The 25,527-nt window shown below is 35.8% G+C and overlaps 1 pseudogene; it reads left to right on the top strand.

Annotated features, from left to right (window-relative positions):
• Nucleotides 1–5,628: 5,628 nt before the first annotated feature.
• LOC149573207 (phospholipid-transporting ATPase 1 pseudogene) overlaps nucleotides 5,629–25,527 on the top strand; it is a 40,322-nt pseudogene continuing 20,423 nt past the window's right edge.

Raw genomic sequence — 25,527 nt, 5'->3', positions numbered from 1 at the left:
ATCGGGACACTTTACTGAACATGTCCATGAAATCACATCACTAGACATTCAAAATCATGTTCATACAACTAAGATCTCAGTCTGCTACTTTGCCAGTCTTCACAAACTTACTACTATGTTGACATCAATTGAAAACACATTCATGAAATCAACATGTCAATACTCTCCAATGCTTAGGATACTCCCCCAATGTAGTATCATGAACATTCATGCTAACAATAATGAATCTCTTATATGGGTCAAGATACAAGGTAAATAGGACTACAAGGAATCCATAGAGAATTCCAGTGACATTAGGCATGTCTACTAACATATTTTCAACTAGTCCCAAATTTTCAAGCTTGAATTGCAATAGCCATAACATTAACTACCACTTTGACCCAAATAGACCTAATACAATTAGGCCTCAGAATTTGGTTTTTGGCTAATAGATCCAAATCTCCCTTAAAAACACAAAAAATAATTTGATATTTGGAAACCCATTTGGAATGTCTCTCAAATTCCAAATTCTTAGACTTTAAAGCTACTTCTAAGGTGCAAGCTCCAAATTTCCCAAGAAATGAGGGTCATCTAAGGCTTTCCCAAATACAATGTTTTAAGGGAAACCCAATTAAGAAAAATTAATAGAAATCTCTAGGTAACCTAAAAGAAACTTCCAAAAACCTTCCATACCATTCTACTCCTCATTTGACCACTAATACTACAAGTTGTTACTTGGTTTCAGGAGAAGCATTTCCCTATGAAGACACCCTATCCTCTGCCTCCAAATCTCCCCCTACTATTACCTCATCCACCTCTAGAGTTTCTCCTTGGTGAATTGTCCCTCTCCTAGTCTCCTTGGTTTTTGTTAAAGTTCCTATTCTGAAACCTACCCCTTCCTCTATAGTTGTTTCCTCTTCCTCTTCTATTATTCTGATCTTCCTTCCTCTTTTGTTTATCCTCAATCTTCAAGGCTAATTGAAAACATTTATGAATAGACTCCATAGTCACTAGAGTGATTTCATCTTGAATACTATACTTAAGATCATTTATGTACCTAGCCAACTCTTGTTTCTCACTTTCATACATTCTTGCCTTCAAAGATAAGGAATGGAATTCTTGAGTATAGGTGTTACATCTAGGTCATGTTGCTTTAAGTTTTATAGCTTCTTGTGAATAATGATCTCATAATCCTCTAGGATGAATTGCTTATTGATCTCCTCTTTCATCCTCTTCCAAGTTGATATGAGTGCCTTCTCTTCCTTTGCCCTCTCATTCTGTAGGAAGTTCCACCAACTAAGGGTTGGTCCCTTCAACTTGGACTTAGCAATCTTAACGTTCTATTTTGTAGGTATATCATCATATTCAAAATGATTTTCAAGAGCCTCTAGCTAGTCCATGCACTCCTCTAGTTCCAGCTTATCGTGGAACATAGGTAGGTCTCCCTTGTTCTTCTTCCCTACCCTCTCTCAGGCTACAAACATAGCCCTTTGATCTTTTGGAATTTCTGCTAGTCTGGGTGGATCTTCTTCCTCCACCTCTTTTGCCTCTAAATATTCAATGTCTCCTCTCCTTACCTACCCTTTCAACTTATCCAATTCTCTTCTCATGGCTCTATTATCAACCATAATGGCTCTATTCTTTGCCCTTTGCTCCTTTACTATCTTGGCCAACTCCATGTTAATCACCCTCAAAGGGATATCCCCATCCCCTTCTTTACCTTTAGACATCTTTTCCTATGTAGACTCCTAAATTAGAATCAACTAGGCTCTAATACCACTTGATGTAGAGACTCGACATCAAAAGGTGGTTTCACTCACAAATATGCAATATTGCTCAATTCCTTGAGAAATTGTTGATCTCAAAAATGTGATTACAAGGGCTTGGAAAGTTTAAACTAATTGTCTACAATATCCAATTTTTCCCCTTACTAAGATCCTTCAATAACTTTCTTTCACCAATCACCAAACTATGAAAACTAGAAAATTGCACTTTTAGGTCTAATGCCCAATTAGCCCTCCTAACTTGATATTTCCCAAATAGCTCAAATTTTCTCCAAAATACTTGGAAAATTAATTATGGATTCTAATACCCTTTTGGGAGTTCTAAGAGACTACAAGGTTCTAGATTCCAACCCTACTCCAGCATCTCAAAATGGTCCTAAGACTCACAAACCTAATAGACCTAATTAGGTGTGGTTTCTTAAGGAACTACTCTAAATTGGGTTCATGATATTGAAATGTTGTTTCTAACAATTTCCCTAACTCCAAAATACACCAAATCCACTCTCACTTAGCCAAATAAATACTTCTTAGCCATCTAATCCTTCAAACACAATCGCTAGATGCTAAATACATTGAGATATTTAGCCTAGGGCAAGGAAGGAAAAATTAAAAACTCCATCCCCTAAATGTGTGCCTTTGGAATTTGATCAGTCTTCATCCTAACTTAATCCCTCCAATTGGCCATACAAATCCACTAATGGGAAGTCAATTTAGGGCCCTATTTTGATGAATACCCTAGATTTAAGGGTTTGATAGATCAGTTTTTACAAGAATCAACACAACTTGCTCCTTGATTTATGTATGACTTCAAACCAACTCTAATAGCATGCTAACTCTCCCCTCTATCTAACCATGTCACTTGCAGATGTTAGAACATCTGTACCAATCCGTACCAATCGTAGTTACAACAAAAATGCACAAAAATAAGGTATATTTTATTGATTTCAAAAGTTTCTTCTTGTATAATGATATTCTCTGACTTGAGAAAGAAAAAACCTCCTAATTTAGCCTCCCTCCAATTACTACAACCATATTTTGGCTATTGGATGTCATTTTCCAAGTTTTCCAACTTCTTATCAAAAAGTCACTAAGCAATTTGTTGTTAGACTTTTGCAAAAAAATACAATTTTTCCTTTAAACAACAAAACCTTACTCCTAACCTTATTAGATGACTAAGACAAGATCAAAAACATGTAACAAACCATAGTTTAGAACCTTTTGGCCTTATTTACCCATACTAAAGCAAAACTCCTAACTAAAGATCATATGGGACAAATACAAACAAGATTTATAAAACATCTTGATGCATTTTCCTTTACAAGAGACCAAGACCTAATGTGATTCATCATAATTCAAATTGTGATGATGTCAAATGCCAATCCTAGTTGCTAATGAGATGATGACCCCATTATTCCTTGTCCTTGAATCGGTTCCCTACACCAGGAAGTTAGAAAACACCAAATTCAATCATTGAATTCACTATTTGAAGGCTTTTTTAACATTCTTTCTATAGAAAAAGTTAGTGCCTTTTTAAATATTCTTTGTTACTATGGAGACAAATTTCATTATAATTTGACAAGTTTTTTAATATATAGTGAATTCATTGAAATTTGTATGTTTGAATGAATTGTTATTTGGAAATGGTTAGAAATTTGACAAGTTGTTTAATATATATTATGTATTCATTGAAATAATTTTAATTTGTATATGTATTTGAATGATTTGTAATTTACAAATTGTGAGTAATTCAAATGTTTGAATAATTTGACATATAGAAATCATCTTCATGCCAAGGAAGAAACCAAAAACTCAAATAGCAGAAGAGAGGGAGAGAGATTTAGAAATTAAAAGAGATAAAATACATGAACAAAGAAAATTACAATGCAATAATGAAGAATTTTCTTTCGAAGAGAAACAAGAACCATCGACACAAAGAAACAAAGCGGAAGAATTGGAAAGACAAAGAGAACAAATGAGACTCTTATGCTCAAGAAGATAATTAAATTGTGAAGCTACACCATCTTCCAATGTTGGATTCATATCATCTCATGTTGAAAAGACTCTAATTTCTATATCCAATGATATACACACTCCATCATATCATGTTGAAGGAACAACATCAACATATCAAGTAGGTGATATTCTATCTTTTACATCTTATTGCCAAGGCACATCATCTTTAGTTCAAGGTATGCAAAACTCTCAACCTTATGTTGATGTTCAAAATGTTGAGGAAACGAAAGAGATTATAACACCTTCTAGAATTCGTTTTAGAATACCAAAATATTTGATTTATATTGATACTAAAATTTTGAAATCAATGCCTAACAAGATTAGCAAGCATAATTGTCAAACAAAAGTTAATTGTATGTGGAGATTATTCTTTGAAGAATTAACTTTATAGGTCAATGCCAATTATTTGTTGAACTAATGAGGAATTTGAAATTTAGGCCCATCATGAAGATTCTTGGGCTAAGAACGATGCATGATTCAAATGAAAAAAATATTGTAAAGGATCTAATGAGTTCATATGAAAAAGTGGGTTATAAATCACACACCAAAGATAGTAACATCACAAGATGTGTGCTTACATCAACAATAGTAAGTACCCAAATGAAGAAAGTTTGACTCATGAGAAAGATAAGAAAAACATTAAAATTTGACAGAGGTACTCTAAGGAGAGCCATGGTAAGGCATCAGAGATTGGAAGATCCAACAAAAAATGAGTTATGGACAGTTAGCGGTAGACTATTATGAAAGGATAAAGAAATTAGGGAAGCTTTGAAATCATTGATTAAATATTTTTGAACAAATAACATGCGTGTTTCCCCTAATCAAAGAGATCTTCTAAGAAGGAGGATTGGTAGCCAAAATCATGACCAACATGCAAAATATTTTTTGGACTCAACTCAAACACAATTTTTTGCAAAATTTATTGGTATGTACCCTCAAATGTGAATAAGTCAAAGATTTTTTTGAGATGGGTAAACCTTTTTATGTGAAGATAAATCACACATGCACAACTTGTTGTTGTAGGATACATATTGAATTTTCTAATCATTTTGATGTTTTTAAGAATATGTGTGTGTTTTTGCATTCTAGGTTTGTTTTGTAGGATTGTTACATGAATGAGTCACCTAGATCTTCAAGAGAATTCATATCCAACATTTTATATGAAATAGGGGATGGTCAACAATTTTACAACTCATGATGCTTGGATGGCACATTCTTATTTTGTGGTTCTTTGCAACTTTTATCAACTTGTGAACATATGGATAATACGCATGCAATTGGAAATATGGTGTTTTTAGTCCTAAAAATGTTGATTTTTTGGATAAGGCTTAGAGTTGGTGATGCAAGTAGGAGGTGTTAATCTTGTTCTTCTTACCAAACTCTATAACTAGGCTTCTTCCAAGCCTTCCAAACATATTTTTTTCAGTCCCTCTGGACTCTTCTAAGGCTAGAGACCAAGTAAGAAACTAAAATATTCCAATTACCTATCAATACTAAACTATAAACTCTCAAAACTCTCAAAGAACTCAAATAAAAAAAACTTCAATACTCCATTACCTTATCAAAACCTTTCCAACTATTGGCTTTTAGGCTCCTAGTCATTGAGTAGAAGGCATATTCTTACAACCCTTGTCTCCATGAGGGTTTCATTGCCACTGTCATCTTTTTAATTGTTGATCCTCTGTATTTTCCATGCAATCAGTAGGTATTTACTAATTCTCAGCCATATCCATAATAAGAAACAAAGGTATGGTGTCAACTTATAAGATGGTGATTTAAAACAACGAGCGGAACCTTTAAATCTTCCTCCACTTTAGATAATGAGAAGAAGGATGAGAAAAATGATGAAAAAATGGAAATGGAGGATTTTAGCTCTAACCTAGATGGGTACTTGGGGAGTAAAGGGGTGTCTACTAGTAAATATTATGTGGAGGGAAGTCATGATAGAAATACGAGCTCAGATACCTACATGGAGGAGGATGATAAACTGGGTGATCACCCTTTACATAATGCTAGTGAGGAGAAAATGGAGGAGGAAATAGGAAAGAAGAATAAAGACAAAGACCTTGTTGGTAAGGATAATAGCCAAAGTAAAGGGATGAACGAGGAAAGGATGGAGAATATGGACATAAAAACTGATACCTAGATTATAAACACTGATACCCAGATTAATGATGTTACTTCCTCATAGCCTAGGAATGTGGATGATAGGAGGGATGATGCTAAGATCTCCTTTCTTTACACTGCAAATCTCAAGGAAAAAATTTCTCTTCAAGGTGATTCATGGATGTATAATAAATTAATGGAACTCAAAAATAAAATGGGGATAATGCAAAGAGATTTGGATGTTGAATGGGCTAAGATTACCTAGCTAGAAGTGCATATCAGCAACATTCCTAATAAGCTTAAAGATTACAAATAGGATCTTCATCAACTAATAAAGGGAAGTGATCTAAAAATGGAATAGGTTAGTTCCAGCCTTTGTGTTGTGGCAACTAGTTTGGGAAAGAAAAGCAATGAAGAAATTATGTCACCTAGCAATACTGGAGTAAGGAGTCCTGGTGAGCCTAGTAAGAGAGCAAGGTAGAGCACAAGGAATAAGGTTACTCAAGCTCTTGGGGCTCCTATTCCTTTGCCTGTTGATATCATCCAGAGTATTAAGGAAGTAGGTAAAGAGGTGGTGAATATAATCAAGGAGTTTTTGTAGGTACAAGTTGTGGATCGAGCATGTTGGATTCTAGTCGAGGTGGTTTTGCTAGTTTTTTCCTTTTGCTTTCTCGTTTGTTTAAAACTCTAGCTTCTAGGTCCTTGTAAAACCTAGCTATTTTGTTTGGTTTAAACTCTTGGTTTTAGGTCCCTATAAAACCTAGTTTGGATTTTTTAACTTTAGTTTTCAAGTCCTTGTAAAATCTATTAGTGCTTTAAATGTTTATCTTTAGTTTTTTATAAAGGGTTTCAGGTCCCTTCAAAACTTTCTTTTACCATAATCTAAAACATGCAGGTATTGTGATCATATAACTCCCCTTATCTTCTACATGACATTACATCTTCCACAATTTTTCATTTTTGCAAAAAAATGTTGACAACAACTTTTTTTGACAATTTTACATTTTTTTGCATATTTTTCATTTTATACTTTCACATGCTTTCTTAGTAATCAGAGGACTAAAATTATGGAAATTGTAAGGATAAAGTTGTTGATGAAGCCATCATTTTTGGAAAATAGTATGATGAGTAATCAATATATTGTATTTTTGTCACCAAGGCAAGGAAAACCTTGGGCGAAGATGGAATTTATTGGTTTGTATGGAGCCAAGGTACCTTAGATAAGGATTCCACTAGATATTGGCACAATGTTGATCATTCCTTTAGTCCAAGACAAAATTGAATAATTGAATATCACAATTAGGCCTCCAATAAAGATAGTAGAGGTTAGAATAATTTGGAAAAATATGAAGGAGATGAAGGAAAATGGTTGGACAAGGTGGCAAAAAAGTGAAAAAGGAGGCAACATCAACATCAGACAAAGTCCCAGCAGCAAACTCAAGGGACTTGAGTTTTTTTCAACAAGGGGAGTATGGTGTAGGAGTACCCTAACCATCTCCTTGGATTTTGGAGTCATAATTATTAGGTTTTTTTTTCATGATAGGTTAGGGGATTAGTTTTCCAATTCATGTATTTAGTGTTCAATTAAGTTCATGTTGACCAAGTTCATGTGTTAAGCAATGTGGGTCAAAGTAAGTCAAAAGAGGAAAATTTCCATACAAGGCCATAAATGAAGTTTAATGAAGTTTTAAAATGTCATATTGAGATTTTGGACCTATTTAGGGTGTCTAGAAAGCATGAGAAATCATAAAATTCAAATATGTGCAAAAAAATGTAAAATTGGCAAAAAGTTGTGGTCAACATTTTTTTGCAAAAAAATGACAAGTTTTGGAAGGTGAACAATCATCCATCTCGGTTTACCTCTTAGAGGAGGTGAAAGTTTATTTTTCTCTATAATAATAATACATTGCCATGTAGAAGATAGAGAAGAAGAGAGGTGGAGTAGAAAAGTGCAGATTATGATGTATAACTTTGTATATTACAAGTTTGTTTTGTTTTTTGTGAAAATCAACACATATTGGTATTTGAGTTACAATCTTAGTATCTTCTCCTTTGTTTCAATGTGTTGGTGAATATTAAGTTCTTTTTATATGGAAAGGAATCAGCACTGATGTTAAACTTGTATATAGGATCATTGAGTTATTGTCAAATATCATTACTCCCTATTTTAGAACAACAAACCCATACTTTGTCAAAATGAAACACCAATTTAGCTACATGTTATCATTGAATGAAGTTAGTGGAAGATATTAAGGATCTTCTTGGTTGTCTTAATAGCCATCTCATGGGTTTGAAACATAATCACTTCCCTTTGTGAAGAGTTGGCCAAAAATTAGCAAATTATATGTTGTTGCAAAGAAAATATAGTGAATTAGCAAATAAGAATGTGGCATAGGTTGGTGTATGGTCTACATGAACGTTGGAATATTTTTTCACTCATAGGATGTTGAAGAATCTTTTGGAAGGATGGAATAGATGAGAGACTGAAGTTTGTGAGATAGTTATCTTATTCAGCAAGGAAAGCCTCATTATAACAAAGGTTCGGAGGTTTGTGTATCTCCTCAATAGTTAGGACTTTGAAAGTAATAAGTTTGTAAGATCTTGGTAAGGTAAAACTATAAAAAAGTTCATTTTTTATTGTTATTTGAAATTTTAATGAGTTGGCAGTTAGAAGGTATTTTTTAGGCCTATTTTTCTAGACTTAGGCCAGCTACTTATATGCTTTATTAAATAGTTGGGAGTCTACTTTTTTGGAATTTAGTCAAGCTTAGTATTCGTTATCTTAATCCCTCATTGGTTTTGGTAGTTTTTTGGAGAGATTTTGATTTCCTACCTTAAAAACCCAAAGATAGGGCTACAAGAAAGAGCCTCTTTAGGTTTGTTTGTGAGAATTGATGTTTTGAGTCCCACTAAGGTGTATAGCACCTCATAAATATTGAAACCACTTAATGGCAATGAGTTAAGCCTTTTGGAAGCTTATTGGGGTATGGTGTTGTGAAAGATCTTGGAGGGTGTAAGGTAGTGGAGGTGTTGGGTATTTTGAGAGGTAGTTGATTGAGTTGTGAAGGGTTAGGTAGAGACATTTGGAATAGGTGAGGGTGGCATAAAGAGTAGGCCAACCACCTGGTCTCTAGCCTTGGAAGAGTATTGAGAGACTAATGGTTATATGTATAGTAGGCTTGAAAGAAGCTTAGTGCTCAGTGTTTGGTAATAAGAATCTAGTATCACCACCTACTTCTTACATTAGTATCCAAATACCTATTTTGTTTGCTAGGTTTAATGGAGGAAAAACAGAGTTGTTGTCTAAAAACTTGTTGTCTAAAAACCACATTTTTTTTGTAAAATACATGTTAGGAGAGTAAACTAGTTATGGAGACCTTGTCATTAGGTGTTCTTTGAAGTGTCTAAGGTGCTAGTTTGAAGCAAGAAGTTGATTAGGATCCATTTCTCAAATTTGCTCATTTTTCCCTTATTGCTTCCCAAGTCTTGAATATGGAAAGTGACCAAGTATTTTTGTGAATTTGGGTAGAAGTTTGTTCAATGTTGTAACCAAGTTGGAAATAGTCTTTGAAGACACTTAGGAAGGTGGTAAAAGTATTTTTCCTTAAAAGTGCTCTTGTTGGGAATCCACTAGCTTTTGGTGTGAGTATTCTGCATCATTTTGGATGCAAATTGCATTAAAATGAAATACATGAAATGTACTTAGAAAATAAATAAGAAAAATAAGATATATATTATTATAACCAATAATGTCATACATGAACAAAAATATAATATATTATGATAACCAATCATTTCATGCATGAACAAAAATATAATATATTATGATAACCAATAACATCATGCATGAAGAAATATATAATATATTATGATAACCAATAATTTCATAAATGAAAAAACATATCATATATTATGATAGCCAATAATTTCATAAGTCTAATAATGTCATGTATCAAATATATGTCATACATCAAATATAAAATGCCATATATGCATCAAATATATGTCAAATGTGTTCATTAACATAAAATCCAAGATATACATCCACTAATTCCTATACATGTGTATGTCTATCCCTATATCTTCTCCTTCCCATGAGGGGAAGGAGACAAATCCGTAGAGGTCTTTTTCTATTGCATGGAGGGAGATGATGGGGATGATGGGGTCTTCCCCACATGCTTGCTCGCCCTCTTGTTTAGGCTCCTCTCTAACTAGATATGAATCAATAATTATTATACATTGAAATTTTTAGAATTAATGTTGATGATACTAAATTGGGGGAGTATCCTAAGCATTAGAGAGTACTGATATGTTGCATTCATGACTGCATTTTTCATTGATGTCGACATCGCAGTAATTTTGTTAAGACTAGAAGAATAGCAGTCAGTAATCTTATGATGTGCAGAAGTTGAGGGTGTTTCAAATGATGCATAGAAGAGGACATGTTTTTGAGTTTTTCTTAATGATGTGGTTAAAAGGAGTAAGTCTAATTTGATGGTGTATGGAAGTTACACTTGATTTACTGGAAGCAATGCAAAAATAGAGCATTAGAAAATAGAGTTCTAATGATCTATTGCTATCTTTCATATGATATGTAATGAAGAGATACACAGTTACATAGTGATAGAGGATAGTTGTATGATGATGCTAGCATGTGCACATAATGTGGTTTCACACATGTGAAGTTTGGTATAGACAGTGAGCCGACAGTGCTATTATAATTATGAATTATCTTATTTTAATTAATTAGGAAAGCCTCAAGGCCAACTCAATGAATTATTATGAAGATAAGGTATAAAGGAAAGTTTTTTTCCTCATTTGTAAGGTATCTTGAAGAATATGATCAAGTTTAATGTGAATTATTACTGCACAAAGAAAGAAGGATCAGAATGCTTATTGAATGTGTGTAAGGGATCCAAGGGATCATTGGATGCATAATATGAGATCTAGTTACAATATATGGAGAAAAAATTTGGTTGATAGGAAAAAGATAGAGGGAGGAAGTACATTTATTCTGCAAGGAATAATATAGAATCATTTGGATGGTGGGTTCTTAGATCGTAACCTTGAAGTTGTTTGGGCAGTGGGTCCAGCTATCTTCCACAACTCCTAATAGGGACTCATATGTATTAAATGTTGTAATAGACTCCTAATAGGGTCTATCCTCTAACAAGGAATATTTATATTAGTACATCATCTCGTGGGTACCATCCCCAATGGGGTTTTCCCTATGATCAAGGGTTTTCCTAGGTAACATATCTAGTGTTAATTATGTATGAGTATCTTGTTGTGGTTTCAGTTTATATTACTCACATGGTTAAGTTTTTTTAAGGTTAATGTTTGTGATGATAGTTGGATAACTAATTCACCCCCCCCCCCCCCCCCCCCCCCCCCCCTCCTCAGTTATATCAATGGACTATACATTCTGACTATTGGTATCAGACCATCAGGACCTTAAAGATAAGGCTTATGAAAGATCGATGGCAAATATATTCAGGAAGGATAGTCCAAGATTCAATGGGGCCAACTATTGGTTTGATTATTTATGTATCAAATTTTCTTAGACTCATGATAATAAAATATTAGATGAGAGTTGTGTTGTTAAGTCCTAGGGTTTAGTTTTTGGTTTAGTATTTTGATACCTTTGAAAAATCTGTGAAAAAACCTTAGGTTTGGCCTTTTAAGTTTGATCTTGGCACGAAATTTTTTTTTTTTAAATGACAAGGAGCGAATATTCTTTTTCCACCTACTTGGTCGTCATTGTTAAGTCTTTTTGAAAAGGGGGTTTTTAATCCTGCCATCTAATTTGATTTGAATCCACAGTTGTCACATGTTCGCTATGGCAAGATGCTCACATGTTATGCATAGCGAGGTAGCGATCATCGAAGAATTATGTGTGATACTAAAAAGTGGAATCTAGTGCCGCAAAATGTGTTGGCATGAAGAAATTATAACCACGTGTTGTGTCCCGGACCTGTCAGCTTCAAGAAGAAATGTACATGGAAGAAACTTGCAAGTGGTGTCATCGAAGTTCAAATTTATCCAGCAATTCGCCAAGTCACTACCGAAAAATACTTGTGACTTGCCCGTGGCGATATAGCGAATGCCCAGATTTTGCAAAGATGATGTTCTTTGAGGTAAGAAGTAGTTTTGAGGATCTCGAGGAAGATATGGTGTAGGTTTCACTTTTATTTCTCTGCAGGTTAATGTCATTCATAGTTCCCTTTTTTGGGTGTCATTTTTAATGGTTACCAAAACTCACCATATCACTAGCCGGGTAGTTGGTATTCTCACCAATAGCAATGTAGCGACTGATCGAAAAATGGTGATGTAACTAAAAGTTCTCAAAAGTGGGCCCCAAATGAGTGATGTGATAAGGTTGAGCTGTGCAGATCAAATTACATGGTGGCATCCTGTTGAACAGCTTTGAGCCAAAAAACTTTGATTCATCAGAACTCGCCATATCACTAGCCAGATTGTTGGTATTTTTTTTTGGTAATGATGTAGCAACCTGCCTAAAAATCACGAACATGGCAAGGCCCAAGACATATGATGCCATTAAGAAATTGGAAAATGTATATGTGTGCCAGTGTGTTGAGCCAGCTCAGTGAAATCAATATCCTGGACCCACTCCCCATGTATAAAGTACAAAGATTTCTGATCGTGAGATCAAACCAAGATCAAAGGCCATCGTTAACTCGCTATGGAAAAATGATTGGAAGTTAAGTATAGTGAGTTAGCAAGTGATGGCCCACCACTGTTGCAGTAAATTATGGTCCACAAGATCAAGTATGGATCGATGATGCTTGTTAACTAGCTATGAAGAGATGTGTGATGAATAAGTATAGCGAGTTAACAAGCAAGGGGCCCACCGTTGTTTCCTTCAAAAGACATTTCAAATATTTTCCATGCGATCAACAAAAAATCAGTGGTTATCGCTAGCTCATTATGGAAAGGTACTTGAAAGTTATGTATAATGAGTTAGCGAGTTGATGACACATGTCCTTGGTCATCCATGGGCCCAGTTTGAAGTGCCAACCTTGAAGGAAAGGTATAGATAGAGGCATTTTATTGGCTTGACTGCCAGTGTGTTAAGAAGAAAATTGAGTCAGCTTAGTTTTCATTCCCAGATCATAGGATTTTTCAAGGATCAACGGCACAAGTTTAAAAAGAAAGTGCGACGCCACTCTATTTTTTTGTTCTGTGCATTTATGATAAGTGAAAGCTTCACGTATGGGAGAAATAGAGTATAGCACAGGAGATTTTCATTAATTCCAATCCCACGCAAACAAAAATTGCAAGTTTTCTGAACACAAGAGCCTATTGATTGTATTGTGTTAAGCCTGGTAAAGACGTGAAGTTATTCCTCAGTTGTTCGAGATCAATTAAATAGGTTCAAAGAAGAACAAGTTCAGCAAGTCAAGTAAGTACTCATATTACAACCGTTGTGGCATTCCAGTTCTTCCAATACTATCAAGATGCCTCCTAAGAAAGCTTTTTCTGGGCAAGTTAATTATATGGATAGGAATGTTCATGATGATTTGTTAGAATTACTTCTAGAGTCCACCACTGAACCTACACAAGTTAAAAATTTGATTTCCTTAAACCCTAGGCTTAAAATTGTGGATGGCCTATATGAAAAGGGGAACTAGGTTAGGGATGCAACAACTACTCAAACTGGTCTTATCTTGTTTAAAAAGTGGTTTTTAGAAAGGAAGTTGTTTGCCCCGAATGCTAATGTCTGGAATTTTGATTTGGGAAAGTTAGTAGTTCCGAGTGTTTTCATGGATTATGATTTTCTTGAAGCCATTGCCAAGAATTATGACCAAGCCATTAGGGTTGTGAGAAGAAAGGATGGTGTGCCTCTAGTCTCAATTAGTCTTGAATAAATTAGAAAGCTTTTTCACCGAGAACCTTTGTCAGATTACCATGTGCAAATCAATTTTCTAGAATTAGAGAATGAATACAAAGCAAAGAAGGATGTAATTAGGGGAGGTGCATTGAGGTCACATATTGGTACAATAGGAACTTTTCCAATAATTACTACAGCCTCTAGAGAGCCTTTTAAGAAGAGTCTTTTCACTTCTCGGGTTGTACAGATATATAGGACCTTGTGCCGAGTTTTTGGTGAAGATGAGTAGGAGTTCATGCCCATTGACCTCATGTACATGATGGTTCAAATTTCTTCCTTCGGTGTAGATGTTATTTTTTATTTTGCTTCCTTTTTGGCTGAAGAGATTCACATTGGTTTAGTTGGGATTGCAAAGGGCAAGGTGGAAAAAACTTTTGGTCACTACTCTCTATTAATGCATATGTTTTTGTTCAAAGGAGTGACATTTTTTGGTAATGAGATGGAACTGAACTGAGAGGAGAATGGGGAAATACTACCAGTCCAGTTGTGGAGTGCAAATATGACCTAGGATGCAAGTAATGCCAGTTTTGTCAGATTTAATAAGTATTTTGCTTCTAAATTGAGATGCCTCATATTGAGTGACAATCCCACAATCCCTAAGGTACTAATGAGTCTCATCAGGCCTATGGATAACCCCCATAACTTGAAAGTTTCACATAATTGGGGAGATATCATCCCTTACTCTATTTCTACTATTTTTAGAATCTATGGTTTTAAAGGGAGTCCTCATGTCTTGCCCTACCAAGTACCTTTGAAAGTAGGAATGGCTGAAGTTTTGTGGCAATTAGAAGTAGAAGAAATGTTTTTGTTGAAAAGGCAACTAGGGTCAATTTTCCCTACCTGCACAGTGGCCCATCAATTTTTGATTACCAAAGGAGGTTGGCTCTTTTTGTATAAAATTTTGGAACACTATATGATGGATGTCTCTCATCCTCATTTTTGTGATTCTGTGGGATTTTTCAACTAGACATTAAGGCATAGAATTAAGTTGGGACAAGTCAAGCATGATTCTTATTATCCAGAGGATGTTATAAGGAATGAATTCTCATTGTAGCAACAGGAAACTAAGAAAGAAAAATGGAGAGTTTATTCTTGAATTTTAGAATTCATTCATTGTTTTGATTGGGATTATGGTCCTTTAGATAATGCTAATACAGAGGCTGATAGAATAAATAAGCTCATGAATAACTTCCCTGGAATAATGGAAGCAATGAATGAAAAGAAACAATTTTTTTATTGATTCTTATCTTGATAAGGCTAGAGAAGTCATGAGGAGGTTGGCTTTTACTCCTAATGTAGGAGTTGGTCAAATAATTGTACAAAAGAGGCTTGGGTATACTATAATTTAGAATAAAAGGGCTCATGTGGATAAGGGCAAGAAAATAATAGGATCCACCAGTATAGCCCAAGAGGAGAGACCTAATGAGCCTAGTCCTAAGAGGTAGAAGGTAATAACAAAAGAAAGGCCTCAAGTTGAGGAATATTCACCCACTCAATCCCCTCTGAGGATTGGAGAAGAACAACTCACTGGTGAACAGATTGAACAGATTGGATCACAGGGAGGTATTTTTATTACTCAAGCAGAATTAGATGAGGGTAATCCTCCATAACCTTCCCTCTCAAGTTTGGATCTAACTATAGTAGATTATAGTGGTAGGGAATTGGACCCTGTGTTAGAATAGGCAAGTCATCAATTTTTGGCTGATGATAGTTTTGTGAAATCTAGTGCTTTTCAGCAATTTGCATGGAGGGCAAACATGAAAATTTTTGAAGAAAAATGTAAAAAGTTGAAAACAGAGCATCTAGAAATGGATGAAGCCTCCATCCAAAACCAAAAAAAAGAAGGAATGTGAAATAATTTCAAAATATAAGCCATGAGGAGGGGAGGCAAATGGTCAAGGCATCTAACATTTTATTGTTTCCAAATTGGGATATTTTTGATGCCTTAGTTTTCAGTTCTATTTCAAATAAATTGACTTTGCAAGACCAGAATAAAGAGAACTTTTAAGGCACTGCATTCATTGAAGATCAAGCTACATTGGTTAGTTGGTCACTAAGAAGAGGATCCAGAGCCACATCATTGCAGTCAGATGAGTCTGGGTTGATGGGAAGCTTAATTGTGAAAAGAGTTGCTAATACCTCACATGTGCAAGCGGCACACTAGAATGTGGACTCTTCCAAGTTTCTATTGGCTACTACCAACAAGGAGGACTACGTTATGATGAAGTTATAGAATGAGTATGAAATAGTTCTTGAGACTTATAATAGGGAGGTAAAAAGGAGAGTTGAGCTTGAAAACAAGCTAATGGGGAAATCTACTAGGCCTAGAATAACATACCCCCATCCTCCAGTGGAGCCTTTTAAATCCATGCCCCTTGTAGAAATACTAGACACGCCTCAAAGGCTAGAATATTATACGGCTAAGGATTTTGAAGAAGAAAAAATTAAGCTATGGGCCTTACATGTAGAGTTAAATACATAATATGAGGATAAGCTTAGAAAGGCCCTAATGTATTTAGTAGATAAGATTGAATGGCCCTTGTTCTTTGATCAGTTGGCAAGAGTAATAAGTATATGGGAGGAACTAAAAACCCATGATGAAGCCCTCAAGCCTATTGTTAACAAGTGGGGGAAAAGGGAAAAAGAAATCACCCTTTTATGTTATTCAGTTATAAGGTCTTCCAACGACCATATTGAAAAATTGTATGATATTGCTAATGACTTGTCAGATTTTGATAACAGGAGAGTTGCTCTATAACTAAAAATTGTTTCTTACCTGAATAAGTACAAGAATCAAAAAAATTATTTGTTTCCTTGTGCCTTGGATAGAAAGAATCAATTGAAAAATAAGGATGAATGGAGTAAAGAACTGGATGACCTTTTCTGCATGAGGATAAATAAAGTTGTTAATGAAAAGGGGCATGCTTGGTGGGCCACCATGATAGAGGAATTGGTTAAAGTCTAGTAATTTTTTGATTCTTTGGAGCAAGAATTTGTTGGTTTTGAAAAGGAGGTTGATTATATAGTAAAAAAAAAAAATGATAGCCTGCAGTTCAGCTGGCCAAATGATATACAGTTTAACACCTAGATGGCAGATATTCCTTTGGACAAGCAGTTCAGATGATGAAAAGGAACAAAAAGGTGAGGTGTAGGTCATTGACACTTCAGCACTAGAACTGAAGAAAGAAGAAGGTGAAAAGTAATAGTGCCTGTTCAGGGTGAAAGCAGTGAAAACCTGCAGGAAAAAACTGATTTGGGGGCATCACAAGATCACCCCTCGTTGGCTAGCTTGGTAGCCACATATTCTGAGGATCCAGAATAATGAGAGACAAATTAGAAGTTGATGATTTACAGCAATAATAGGAATGGGTCTACCTAAAAGAATATTTGATGCACTTAGCATTCTGTTGTGACTATTTTTGTCTTTTGTGTGATGTTTTGTTTCTTGAACACTTGTCAAATCACAATTGCTCATTGCTTGTTGCAACTCATGCTATATAAATGAGTTTTCAAAGCACTGTGAGGGTTCGAAACTTGTAGAATTTTGGTGTTTCTTAAGAAAAGTACATTCAGTTGGTCCAATAGAGTGTAGTTGATTTGAGTTTGTTTCCATTGTACTTTCTGATAACATATTGAATGACAGAAACAATAATCTATTCTAGGCTTTCAATTGGTTTTCTATTGGTCACTGTATTAGTCATATGAAAAGGATAATACAAAAGGGTGTTTACACTGTATTTGTGTCATCAGTTTCTGTCTCTAGTTTATGGATTTGTATACTTTGAAGTCATTTAAATAAGGTTTAATTGGCTGAATGCAATCTGGATGGGTTGTATACTAATTTCATTGTTGCTCTTAATTCAAGAAATTATATAAATGCTTCAGTAAATCAGTAGGGTTTGTGAATTCATAAAGGGATATTTCATAAGAATGGAGATGGGTGATTACAATTGATTAATTCATTTACAAGTTATCTGAATTAGATCTCCTACCAATAGTTAATTCTTTGCCCAATGGATAAGGCACTGGTCTCATGAGTCAGAAGTAAGAAGGATGAATTCTAATGCTACGTGTCAAATCATTTTATTATAAAATCAAAATCATATTTCCATTTTGTTCAAAGTTATAAATGCTGGTCAATACTCATTTATATCTATTCTCTGAGTCTTAGGTAGCTGCTATTTCTAGGAATATTTGTAAATTCTAGGAGAATTAGGACCAGATCTACAAATAAGGGATGCATACAAGTTTGAAAATATTGAAAGAATTGAAGTAAACTGCACATATGTTAGTGGGTAATAGATGAGAATCAGAATGAAACTAAAAGGATCTCTACACAGTAGTTTGTATTAAAATTATCCCTAGGTACACCTGCCTTGGTTTAGCAGAGCCAAAAGAGTAGGAAACCATCCTTTGGTTTTGTTGAAGTTGGGTCCAAACAATTTACTCATGTAGATGATAATGGGAATTAGCTGATCCTTAGGTTGTATGAGTGTTATCATTCTGGTATTGAACATTTTGTTGTTTAGTAGTTTTAAAACACCAACACCAACTATGATAGTTGTAAGGAAAAGACGAAGACTCATCTACTAGGCATGGGTCTAGGATATTGGCTTTTGATGAAAGTTAAGAAAGCAATTGTTGAAGAATCAAAGTTAGATGAATATGGTGAGGCAGAAAGAGATCTATTCGTGTGTAACATGAGAGCCAAAGAAGCCCTACTATCATCTCTTCTAGAGAATGAATATAATCAAGTAAAGACATTTCAAACTTCTCATGAAGTTTGGAAAGCAATAGAAGTTACTTTTGAAGGTGATGCTCATGCAAAAAGAATGAGATTGTTGTTGTGGTGTCCACAACACATGCCGCATTCCTCAATAGGAATGGGGACCCCCTACTTTTTTTTCGACTCTCAGACTCACAGTTCGAGAGCTGGGAGAAGAAAATTAGAAAAAACACAAAAAATTAGAAAATTAGAAAATTAGAAAAAATGCAAAAAAAATGAAAAAAATGAAATGATGAGTGCACATTGCACGTGCACACAGATGAAATGTGCGGCGCGCTGAGGTGCACTGTGCATTTCACCCAGTGCGCTGGGCTTATAAAAGCCCCCTCCCCTCACCCATCTCTTTTTCATTTCTATTTTGTTCACCATGTTTTGGCAATCTACTCCCAAGGTAAACTGTGCACCTTTTGTCTCTTGCGCTACGAGCACTGACAGTGTCGCGCACGCCCATAAAATCATGCCCACGCCCTATCCATTTCGTTGCACCTTCTCAAAGACTATGGTGTTGCTCATGCCCATAAAACCACCACCACCATTCTACCATGCACACGCCTTACTGGCGTCACGCGCGTCATCCAATTCCCTGCGCACAACGTAACACACGTCCATGCCACAATTTCCTCCACGCAATGCAACGCGCGTCCACGCTTGTGTCCACCTACCTTCTGCAGCACTCTTCCAACACTATGTGCCCTCAAAAAAAATGACACTATGCACCTATGCGCGCTCACGTGCTTACCCGGCACCATGCATTGCGCCTCCAATAATATGTCGCGCGCTTCATCAAATGTGTCGCCCCTTTCAAGCCCTCGTGCCCCTACTTGAAACGCTTGCCCTGTGCCTCTTGCACGTGCATCCACATCATAACCCCACACCTTTTTTTAAAAAAATTATTTTTATTTTTATTTTTTTAAAAAAATTTAAAAAATAAAAAGATAAAAAATATTCAAAATACCTAAGGGGACATTTTTTTCCCCTATTTTTTTTTAATGTAATATTTTATGCTTTATCTGAGAACTAATGATGTTTTTTCTCAGTGTGTGTAGGTGATTAAATGGCATCAACATCTGGAGTAGCACCCAAAGCTGTAGTCTTCAAATTCCAAGGCGTACCATCCAAATCAAATTTTCACGGTGATTATGCAAAAATCAGAGATACTGATCTAGGGCACACAGACTTAGGAGAATTCCTGAAAACCTATAATAAGCCAATTGAGAGGTCAGGTCTAGTATCCTCCTTGATACGTTCCAGGTTGGTGAACGCAGCATCACATCCCATATCAGTGCAATCAACAGAACTAGTAATGAGATTGGCGTAACATTTTATTCATGATGAGAGAGTGGTAAAAAGTGTGACAGGAGAAGTGGTCCTTGATCTTCGACCCGACAACATTGAGAGGGTCTTCCATCTCCCAAGAGAAGATCAATTCATTAGGCTCTCCTACAAATTAGTAGAGAGATGGTATAGGGAACATACGAAGTAGGAAACAGATATTATACAGTCATCTTATCTCATTGAGAGACCTCCTCAAGGAAGGATAACAGGCAAAGTGGATATGACTCAAGGATATATGAAGGAGGATATTGGTTACTCCATCATCCTTTTGAGCAGAGTCATGGGTTTACCTATAGCAAGCCACCTTAATACCTTCATGATCAACTTTATTGAGACCATCAAAACATCAAAGATACCATTAGACTGGGCCACCACACTAAGTGAAAACTTGTGTGAGCAATTGAGGATGGTGAAAGACAAGAAGAAGTTTTATATGATGTCTTACATAGTATACCTGCTTGCACCAAGGGCAACAAATTATCTTGGATTGTATAGAAAGGGCAACATGCAGGATCCCAATGGCTGGCCTTACATAGTCTACCCTCAACTGGTGAAGAAGAAACTATCTGCTCAAAGCAAGGAATATAGAATCGTGAATGATGCATCCATTTTTGCAATCATTCGATTCATTGAAAGAGATTATAGAAAGAGGTTATCTGATGAAGCAAAAGCACAGATAAAAACTCTTGGGGCCTATTTCATTTAGTTTAAGATGTTTACATGCCTACGGGTAGGTGTTGCCACTATCAACCCCAAGAAACTCCCCAGATATCTGAGTGACAAGCTGGTGTTATTGGAGATTTCCCAGCAGATTGAATATGCATATGAAAGGGTGAAGAGACAAAGAAGACCTTGTTGGACATGGCCTCTCGTCATTGGACCATACTAGGTAAAATGGAAGCAAGACATTCTGACTTTCAAATGGGAATGGGATAATTATCCCCTTGAGGAGTACAATTCCCCTAGGATACATTTTGATAATGTCGAGAAAGTAGAGAGTATGGTTGGGAAAGAGTTTCATCATGAAGATGCTATTGAAGATCATTGGATGAATGCAACAAATGACTATGATATCTACATACATGATTATTGTAGGATGACTTTGTATCTAGTAGAGAAGACCCTCAATCTAAATATTCCAGAGGAAATAAGGCAACAAAATTCTAAGGAGCTATTGGATCCCCTATTCAACTTAGACAAAATTGGAGAAAGACCCATTATGAATGCAGAAGTTGACAAGGAGGAGGGCGATGATATCAATCATCAAGCAAGACATGTGATTAGAATAATGAAGGAATGGATCAAGCAGCTTTTTTCACTTGATCCCATACCTGACAATGTAGTCTTCCATGCTCAAGCCCGCCCTGAGAAAGGTAGAGGAAGGAAAGCTACAGTTCCTACTTTTGTGCTCCAATCTCCCATTAGGCCAGAGACAGTATACCAACTTGATCGCTCAGTTGGATACTATCATCCTCCAGAGAGGACAAGAAAGAATAAAAGGAAGAGAATTTCCCTGCAAAGAATTCAAGCAGAATAGGGTGAAGTACAAACACCTTCCCATCATTAACAAGAAGAGGTACAAGGATCTGAGGATATCAGAGCTTCTCAAGTCTAGGATAATCCTCCACTACCTCCCTTTGTGCCTACCTAATTAGAAGAGGAAGAGAGTCAGCAAGTTTCTATCCCTCCGGTGCAAGAAGAACAAGCTTTCCCTTTTGCCTCTATAAAACAAAAGAAGATTAAGATCTGAATGAAGAAAAGGCAAAGGGTGACTAAGAGAATGGTGACTTTTCTTTTTATTCCTAAAACCATTCAAAAAGAAGAAGAAGAGGAAGAAGAGGAGACAGATGAAGAGGAAGATGTGCTTATACAAAGAAGAACCCGGCTAGCTAGAGCCATGGAGGAAGAAAGGAGGAGTACCTTGAGCATATCACAATCCACTCAAGAAATACCCTTACAAGTCTCTTCTTTAGAAGATGAAGTGCAATAGTGGGTAGATGAGAAAAGTGAAGAAGGGGATGATGTATTTAAAATGTCTGATTTTGACTTCATGCCTGTGGGAATGATGTTAATTGATGGCAAGATTAGGCATACTCCTACCAGTCAATCTCAATAGGAAGGTTGGACGTAGATACCACCAGGCACACAAGGTCTCGATCCTACTCATCCATCTTCACCACAAGCTACGGTGGTAGATAAAGGTTTGGTTATTCCCTCGCTTCCAAGATTAGAGGAACAAGTTTAGAAGGAACAGTCGCAAGAGGAGCAACTAGAAAAAAAGACAATCAATGAAGCATCAAAGGAGGGACAAATAGCTAAATATTCTCAATCACCTCCCCAAGATACTGAGGTGTAAGCTATCAGATCCACTGAGACCAAGAAAATAGAAGGAGAGCCCTCATAGACAGAAATAATTGTTGCAGAGCATACTCCCTCGTCTTTAATAAGAAGACCTTTGGTTGAACACACTCTAAGGTGGTTGCAAAAGGAAATGATAAGAAGCTCCAAACCCAGATTCCAAGTCTCAAAGGAAGAAATTTATGAGACTGTGGAAATTTTGAATAAACCTGAGTCCCCAACACGTGAGGCAATACCATTGGCATTTGTTACAAGTATACAAAATAGCACGGAGTTGTTTGCATAGGTAGTTGTTTCTCCTAGAGATATAGATGTAGAAAACCTTGGTCCCAAGGATTATGAATTGAAAAATCTCATGTTGGGAAAATCCACATGGGATGCATTGTGATTAATGGTGACCATGGGAATTAAGAAAATCATGAAGAACATGGGGAGGATGAGATGGAAATCCAAGCACTTCGAAGGCAAGTTGAGATCCTAAAGGGATATTTGGCCAAAGTCATTGGTCCTCTTGATCTTGAGTGCCCTAAGGAGACCTTGAATGCTATTCTTAGAGAAGGGGGAGCAGTCCATATGGATCCATTTTTGAGAGCCTATCAGCAATGGTGGGAGAGTTTTGAGGAAAAAGGAGTCATGATTATCAGAAAAAACCTAAAGATGTTGCATGCTACATAAGAAAATGTGAATAAAATGGTGGCAATTTTGAAGTTAGGACTTCAACATTATTGATGAAGTATGGGCCTGGAGCAAAGATTTACAAACTCTACAAGCCATAAAGGGACAAAGGTACCAAGTTTTGATTGATGTATATATGGGAGATGAATTAGATATGATTTATGAATGGATAGAAAAGATAGAAGATAGCAATAAGGTAATGGAAACATTATATGATGAAATTCATCGGCTCAACGATCAGGCCCAAGAACAAATTTTGGAAGAAGAGAGGCACTATAGTGATGCTTGTTTGGATATTTTTGAAGATTAGGAATGCAAGAGATTGCTACTTGTAGATACAGTAGTGGAGAATTTTAAGAAGATTTTTGTAGAAATTGATGATGAGGAGGACATCCGATAGGCCTTCAAAATCTAGGAAGCATTGTTAGAATTGGATACCAAACTTGGGGATTTTGCTGATACTCGAATTGAGGTAGACAATTACAGATGAAAGGTCAAGGACAAATATGAGGCTTTGGATTTTCCAGATGCGGCCAAAATCATTGAGATTATAGATAAATTCAAGGGCAAACATGCAAACATACCTTTAGGATGAAGAAGAACAAAACCCAAATGCCACAATTTCAATTTTGACACTTGGTGAAATTTTGAGATTTTGACCCTGCCAAGATCTGCAACTTCACAGCTCTGTAGATCCGTAGGTCCGTAGCTATGAAGCTCCGTAGGTTCACAGGTACATAGGTTTGTAGCTTCATAGCTCCGTAATTCCAAAGGTGCACTGACAATTAATTGCTAGTTCCAAAAATAGAGCTTTCCATGCATCGAAAATGCATTCTGACGGTAGTTTAACTCTTACTAACGCCCTTTGAAGGATCAACTTCTAATTTTGGCATCTCCAAAAACTTCCACTTTGACTTGGAGCTTTTTCATGGTTTTCTCTCATAATTTCTTTGTTTTTTGACATGTAAAGGCTCATGCATCCGATTAATGAATATAAAATGGGTGGAGTCCTACCAGGCACCAGTTAGATAGGTGGTTTGTATATAATTAGTTTATTTTATTAATTTAAAATAATCTTATTGCATGAAGATATCTCTCACTCTCAACACAAACTGAGGAGATGATTTCTTATAAATACCCTATTGTAATATGTAATCAGGGGCTGCTGTTATTATGCAATAAAGTTATGCTTTTGGTGCTAGCATTTGGAGTGTAGTTATTCTTACCTGAATGTGTCATTGTTTTGTGGATTTTTTTCATGAGATTGTGATTGAGCCAAAGGTTTTATTATGTTGTTTCTAGTTGTGCAATCTTTTAGTTTTGGTGTTTGCTACAAATTTACGAATTTCACTGACGTACCGAGCTCGAGGAGAAATCACCAAATTGTGCCTGCATAATTCTTTGTCTCACATGAGCACACTTTTCATGGCCTTGCGATTTGATCAAGAGTGAAACATCATTTGGTTATTGAAAGTTCCCATCAACAATTGCATCAATGGAATCTAAGAAGCATTGCTCCTATTTTCATTGGTTACCTACCGGTTTCTTCAAAAGCTTAACTCGCAGCATGTTATTTTTTGTGGTTTATGTCCGTTAGGATTTCAATTTCATGTTATTTGCTTTCAAATTCAAGTTATTTGCTTTTAGTTCTCATTATTTTCTTTATTAACCTCCCTATTAGAATAGGATTTCATACTAGTTGCATGGTTAGATTGCATTCATAAAAAAAACATAAAATACAAAAACATAGTTCTTTTAGTGTTATTTTGAAACAATGTGCAGATTCTTCATTTCGTCCCAAGTTAGAATGAACCAACAAAGGAATCCTTGTGAACAATCACATTTATCTTCAACTGAGTGGATTTTAGTCCATCGTAAGACAACTCAGAACCTTGGAGTTGATCCACAAGATCAACTTTTCAAGAGAGGAATTCGCAAGAATTCTTGCCATTTAGCATCATGTAAAATGACAGCTCAACAATTGCAAACTTGGATTTTCACATTTCAAGATGCTAAGATGTTGGAAGATGAATCTATGAGAAGTCATGTTAGAGGAATATCAAAAATTATTGTGGAATCTAATCTCTTGGTGGAACTAAAGAAGATGATGAGGTTATATGGAAGATTTTGAAAAGTTTAACACTATCATTCATGCAAAAAGCTCAAATGATTTGGCTAGTTATGCCCTACACCAAAGACTTCACAAATGAAACATTACTTGGGAGATTAGAATTTGTAGAAGCATAAATGAGACAGTCTATAGAATTAGCCAGAGCTAAGATAGTTTTCAGTGCTCTAAACATTTGACCTAATTTATCAAGAAGTGCAAGTGCAAGAGGAGACTTTGCTAGTAGTAGCAAATCTAAGGAAGATAAGAAGATTGAAGAAGGAATAGCCCTTCTAGTAAGAACAAAGAAATATGGTAAGAAAATCTTTAAATGTTGGACTTGTGATGAATATGGTCATTATGCATCTAAATGTCCTAAAAGAGAGAAAACATTTAGAACAAAATTTAAGCCTAGAAGAGATAAGCATAGAAATTATTTATATGCTAATGAAGATGAAGAATTTGATGAAAT

This window comes from Cupressus sempervirens, chromosome 2 (genome assembly GCF_028749045.1).
Source record: "Cupressus sempervirens isolate cs-2001-9-10 chromosome 2, ASM2874904v1, whole genome shotgun sequence".
In the NCBI taxonomy this organism is placed as follows: domain Eukaryota; kingdom Viridiplantae; phylum Streptophyta; class Pinopsida; order Cupressales; family Cupressaceae; genus Cupressus; species Cupressus sempervirens.
Note: the sequence above shows the minus strand (reverse complement) of the source record. Positions and strands in the feature narration are given on the sequence as shown.